This window comes from Colletes latitarsis, unplaced genomic scaffold, assembly GCF_051014445.1.
Source record: "Colletes latitarsis isolate SP2378_abdomen unplaced genomic scaffold, iyColLati1 scaffold0040, whole genome shotgun sequence".
NCBI classification, from domain to species: domain Eukaryota; kingdom Metazoa; phylum Arthropoda; class Insecta; order Hymenoptera; family Colletidae; genus Colletes; species Colletes latitarsis.
The window spans coordinates 135,609-142,500 of NW_027488390.1; positions in this window are offsets into that span (position 1 = coordinate 135,609).

Below are 6,892 nucleotides of genomic sequence, written 5' to 3' on the forward strand. Positions count from 1 at the left end.
TTTTTTTTTATCTCGAAGTTTGAGAGCTTTTTTAATTTTTTCCACAAAAACGAGCACGTGAACGCCAATTTTCGTCTATACGATTCTTATGCAGTTTTATATTCTCTACACGGTCCACTGATCGTTTTATTTTTTTGTCGAATTTTGAGAATTTTTTTTTTTTTTTCTCGAAAACGAGCTCGACGACCTGCACTTTTGACGACGCCATCGTGTTCCCCGGATTTTTTCCTGCAAGATAGCGTGTCGATTTTTTGTCCTACGACGATTTTTGACGCCGGAGCGGTGTTTCGGAGCAGAGCGGACTTAGAAAGTTTCGCGCGTCGACCGCCGGACCGATCGCTCCAGGCTGTTTTTCGTCAATAACTCGAAAACGAGCACGGTAACGCTCGTTTTCGCCCGTACGATACTTGTACCGTTTACCGTTGGCTACCTGGTAGACGGTTTTTTTTTTTTTTATCTCGAATTTTGAGAGCTTTTTTAACTTTTTTCTCAAAAACGAGCGCGTGAACGCCAATTTTCGTCTATACGATTCTTATGCAGTTTTAGATTCTCTACACGGTCCACTGATCGTTTTATTTTTTTGTCGAATTTTGAGAATTTTTTTTTTTTTTTCTCGAAAACGAGCTCGACGACCTGCACTTTTGACGACGCCATCGTGTTCCCCGGATTTTTTCCTGCAAGATAGCGTGTCGATTTTTTGTCCTACGACGATTTTTGACGCCGGAGCGGTGTTTCGGAGCAGAGCGGACTTAGAAAGTTTCGCGCGTCGACCGCCGGACCGATCGCTCCAGGCTGTTTTTCGTCAATAACTCGAAAACGAGCACGGTAACGCTCGTTTTCGCCCGTACGATACTTGTACCGTTTACCGTTGGCTACCTGGTAGACGGTTTTTTTTTTTTTTATCTCGAATTTTGAGAGCTTTTTTAACTTTTTTCTCAAAAACGAGCACGTGAACGCCAATTTTCGTCTATACGATTCTTATGCAGTTTTAGATTCTCTATACGGTCCACTGATCGTTTTATTTTTTTGTCGAATTTTGAGAATTTTTTTTTTTTTTCTCGAAAACGAGCTCGACGACCTGCACTTTTGACGACGCCATCGTGTTCCCCGGATTTTTTCCTGCAAGATAGGGTGGCGATTTTTTGTCCTACGACGATTTTTGACGCCGGAGCGATGATTCGGAGCAGAGCGGACTTAGAAAGTTTCGCGCGTCGACCGCCGGACCGATCGCTCCAGGCTGTTTTTCGTCAATAACTCGAAAACGAGCACGGTAACGCTCGTTTTCGCCCGTACGATACTTGTACCGTTTTCCGTTGGCTACCTGGTAGATGGTTTTTTTTTTTTTTATCTCGAAGTTTGAGAGCTTTTTTAATTTTTTCCACAAAAACGAGCACGTGAACGCCAATTTTCGTCTATACGATTCTTATGCAGTTTTATATTCTCTACACGGTCCACTGATCGTTTTATTTTTTTGTCGAATTTTGAGAATTTTTTTTTTTTTTTCTCGAAAACGAGCTCGACGACCTGCACTTTTGACGACGCCATCGTGTTCCCCGGATTTTTTCCTGCAAGATAGCGTGTCGATTTTTTGTCCTACGACGATTTTTGACGCCTGAGCGGTGTTTCGGAGCAGAGCGGACTTAGAAACTTTCGCGCGTCGACCGCCGGACCGATCGCTCCAGGCTGTTTTTCGTCAATAACTCGAAAACGAGCACGGTAACGCTCGTTTTCGCCCGTACGATACTTGTACCGTTTACCGTTGGCTACCTGGCAGATGGTTTGTTTTTTTTTTAGCTCGAATTTTGAGAGCTTTTTTAACTTTTTTCTCAAAAACGAGCACGTGAACGCCAATTTTCGTCTATACGATTCTTATGCAGTTTTAGATTCTCTACACGGTCCACTGATCGTTTTATTTTTTTGTCGAATTTTGAGAATTTTTTTTTTTTTTTCTCGAAAACGAGCTCGACGACCTGCACTTTTGACGACGCCATCGTGTTCCCCGGATTTTTTCCTGCAAGATAGCGTGTCGATTTTTTGTCCTACGACGATTTTTGACGCCGGAGCGGTGTTTCGGAGCAGAGCGGACTTAGAAAGTTTCGCGCGTCGACCGCCGGACCGATCGCTCCAGGCTGTTTTTCGTCAATAACTCGAAAACGAGCACGGTAACGCTCGTTTTCGCCCGTACGATACTTGTACCGTTTACCGTTGGCTACCTGGTAGACGGTTTTCTTTTTTTTTATCTCGAATTTTGAGAGCTTTTTTAACTTTTTTCTCAAAAACGAGCACGTGAACGCCAATTTTCGTCTATACGATTCTTATGCAGTTTTAGATTCTCTATACGGTCCACTGATCGTTTTATTTTTTTGTCGAATTTTGAGAATTTTTTTTTTTTTTTCTCGAAAACGAGCTCGACGACCTGCACTTTTGACGACGCCATCGTGTTCCCCGGATTTTTTCCTGCAAGATAGGGTGGCGATTTTTTGTCCTACGACGATTTTTGACGCCGGAGCGATGATTCGGAGCAGAGCGGACTTAGAAAGTTTCGCGCGTCGACCGCCGGACCGATCGCTCCAGGCTGTTTTTCGTCAATAACTCGAAAACGAGCACGGTAACGCTCGTTTTCGCCCGTACGATACTTGTACCGTTTACCGTTGGCTACCTGGTAGACGGTTTTTTTTTTTTTTATCTCGAATTTTGAGAGCTTTTTTAACTTTTTTCTCAAAAACGAGCGCGTGAACGCCAATTTTCGTCTATACGATTCTTATGCAGTTTTATATTCTCTACACGGTCCACTGATCGTTTTATTTTTTTGTCGAATTTTGAGAATTTTTTTTTTTTTTTCTCGAAAACGAGCTCGACGACCTGCACTTTTGACGACGCCATCGTGTTCCCCGGATTTTTTCCTGCAAGATAGCGTGTCGATTTTTTGTCCTACGACGATTTTTGACGCCTGAGCGGTGTTTCGGAGCAGAGCGGACTTAGAAACTTTCGCGCGTCGACCGCCGGACCGATCGCTCCAGGCTGTTTTTCGTCAATAACTCGAAAACGAGCACGGTAACGCTCGTTTTCGCCCGTACGATACTTGTACCGTTTACCGTTGGCTACCTGGCAGATGGTTTGTTTTTTTTTTATCTCGAATTTTGAGAGCTTTTTTAACTTTTTTCTCAAAAACGAGCACGTGAACGCCAATTTTCGTCTATACGATTCTTATGCAGTTTTAGATTCTCTACACGGTCCACTGATCGTTTTATTTTTTTGTCGAATTTTGAGAATTTTTTTTTTTTTTTCTCGAAAACGAGCTCGACGACCTGCACTTTTGACGACGCCATCGTGTTCCCCGGATTTTTTCCTGCAAGATAGCGTGTCGATTTTTTGTCCTACGACGATTTTTGACGCCGGAGCGGTGTTTCGGAGCAGAGCGGACTTAGAAAGTTTCGCGCGTCGACCGCCGGACCGATCGCTCCAGGCTGTTTTTCGTCAATAACTCGAAAACGAGCACGGTAACGCTCGTTTTCGCCCGTACGATACTTGTACCGTTTACCGTTGGCTACCTGGTAGACGGTTTTTTTTTTTTTTATCTCGAATTTTGAGAGCTTTTTTAACTTTTTTCTCAAAAACGAGCACGTGAACGCCAATTTTCGTCTATACGATTCTTATGCAGTTTTAGATTCTCTATACGGTCCACTGATCGTTTTATTTTTTTGTCGAATTTTGAGAATTTTTTTTTTTTTTTCTCGAAAACGAGCTCGACGACCTGCACTTTTGACGACGCCATCGTGTTCCCCGGATTTTTTCCTGCAAGATAGGGTGGCGATTTTTTGTCCTACGACGATTTTTGACGCCGGAGCGATGATTCGGAGCAGAGCGGACTTAGAAAGTTTCGCGCGTCGACCGCCGGACCGATCGCTCCAGGCTGTTTTTCGTCAATAACTCGAAAACGAGCACGGTAACGCTCGTTTTCGCCCGTACGATACTTGTACCGTTTACCGTTGGCTACCTGGTAGACGGTTTTTTTTTTTTTTATCTCGAATTTTGAGAGCTTTTTTAACTTTTTTCTCAAAAACGAGCGCGTGAACGCCAATTTTCGTCTATACGATTCTTATGCAGTTTTATATTCTCTACACGGTCCACTGATCGTTTTATTTTTTTGTCGAATTTTGAGAATTTTTTTTTTTTTTTCTCGAAAACGAGCTCGACGACCTGCACTTTTGACGACGCCATCGTGTTCCCCGGATTTTTTCCTGCAAGATAGCGTGTCGATTTTTTGTCCTACGACGATTTTTGACGCCTGAGCGGTGTTTCGGAGCAGAGCGGACTTAGAAACTTTCGCGCGTCGACCGCCGGACCGATCGCTCCAGGCTGTTTTTCGTCAATAACTCGAAAACGAGCACGGTAACGCTCGTTTTCGCCCGTACGATACTTGTACCGTTTACCGTTGGCTACCTGGCAGATGGTTTGTTTTTTTTTTATCTCGAATTTTGAGAGCTTTTTTAACTTTTTTCTCAAAAACGAGCACGTGAACGCCAATTTTCGTCTATACGATTCTTATGCAGTTTTAGATTCTCTACACGGTCCACTGATCGTTTTATTTTTTTGTCGAATTTTGAGAATTTTTTTTTTTTTTTCTCGAAAACGAGCTCGACGACCTGCACTTTTGACGACGCCATCGTGTTCCCCGGATTTTTTCCTGCAAGATAGCGTGTCGATTTTTTGTCCTACGACGATTTTTGACGCCGGAGCGGTGTTTCGGAGCAGAGCGGACTTAGAAAGTTTCGCGCGTCGACCGCCGGACCGATCGCTCCAGGCTGTTTTTCGTCAATAACTCGAAAACGAGCACGGTAACGCTCGTTTTCGCCCGTACGATACTTGTACCGTTTACCGTTGGCTACCTGGTAGACGGTTTTTTTTTTTTTTATCTCGAATTTTGAGAGCTTTTTTAACTTTTTTCTCAAAAACGAGCACGTGAACGCCAATTTTCGTCTATACGATTCTTATGCAGTTTTAGATTCTCTATACGGTCCACTGATCGTTTTATTTTTTTGTCGAATTTTGAGAATTTTTTTTTTTTTTTCTCGAAAACGAGCTCGACGACCTGCACTTTTGACGACGCCATCGTGTTCCCCGGATTTTTTCCTGCAAGATAGGGTGGCGATTTTTTGTCCTACGACGATTTTTGACGCCGGAGCGATGATTCGGAGCAGAGCGGACTTAGAAAGTTTCGCGCGTCGACCGCCGGACCGATCGCTCCAGGCTGTTTTTCGTCAATAACTCGAAAACGAGCACGGTAACGCTCGTTTTCGCCCGTACGATACTTGTACCGTTTTCCGTTGGCTACCTGGTAGATGGTTTTTTTTTTTTTTATCTCGAAGTTTGAGAGCTTTTTTAATTTTTTCCACAAAAACGAGCACGTGAACGCCAATTTTCGTCTATACGATTCTTATGCAGTTTTATATTCTCTACACGGTCCACTGATCGTTTTATTTTTTTGTCGAATTTTGAGAATTTTTTTTTTTTTTTCTCGAAAACGAGCTCGACGACCTGCACTTTTGACGACGCCATCGTGTTCCCCGGATTTTTTCCTGCAAGATAGCGTGTCGATTTTTTGTCCTACGACGATTTTTGACGCCTGAGCGGTGTTTCGGAGCAGAGCGGACTTAGAAACTTTCGCGCGTCGACCGCCGGACCGATCGCTCCAGGCTGTTTTTCGTCAATAACTCGAAAACGAGCACGGTAACGCTCGTTTTCGCCCGTACGATACTTGTACCGTTTACCGTTGGCTACCTGGCAGATGGTTTGTTTTTTTTTTATCTCGAATTTTGAGAGCTTTTTTAACTTTTTTCTCAAAAACGAGCACGTGAACGCCAATTTTCGTCTATACGATTCTTATGCAGTTTTAGATTCTCTACACGGTCCACTGATCGTTTTATTTTTTTGTCGAATTTTGAGAATTTTTTTTTTTTTTTCTCGAAAACGAGCTCGACGACCTGCACTTTTGACGACGCCATCGTGTTCCCCGGATTTTTTCCTGCAAGATAGCGTGTCGATTTTTTGTCCTACGACGATTTTTGACGCCGGAGCGGTGTTTCGGAGCAGAGCGGACTTAGAAAGTTTCGCGCGTCGACCGCCGGACCGATCGCTCCAGGCTGTTTTTCGTCAATAACTCGAAAACGAGCACGGTAACGCTCGTTTTCGCCCGTACGATACTTGTACCGTTTACCGTTGGCTACCTGGTAGACGGTTTTTTTTTTTTTTATCTCGAATTTTGAGAGCTTTTTTAACTTTTTTCTCAAAAACGAGCACGTGAACGCCAATTTTCGTCTATACGATTCTTATGCAGTTTTAGATTCTCTATACGGTCCACTGATCGTTTTATTTTTTTGTCGAATTTTGAGAATTTTTTTTTTTTTTTCTCGAAAACGAGCTCGACGACCTGCACTTTTGACGACGCCATCGTGTTCCCCGGATTTTTTCCTGCAAGATAGGGTGGCGATTTTTTGTCCTACGACGATTTTTGACGCCGGAGCGATGATTCGGAGCAGAGCGGACTTAGAAAGTTTCGCGCGTCGACCGCCGGACCGATCGCTCCAGGCTGTTTTTCGTCAATAACTCGAAAACGAGCACGGTAACGCTCGTTTTCGCCCGTACGATACTTGTACCGTTTTCCGTTGGCTACCTGGTAGATGGTTTTTTTTTTTTTTATCTCGAAGTTTGAGAGCTTTTTTAATTTTTTCCACAAAAACGAGCACGTGAACGCCAATTTTCGTCTATACGATTCTTATGCAGTTTTATATTCTCTACACGGTCCACTGATCGTTTTATTTTTTTGTCGAATTTTGAGAATTTTTTTTTTTTTTTCTCGAAAACGAGCTCGACGACCTGCACTTTTGACGAC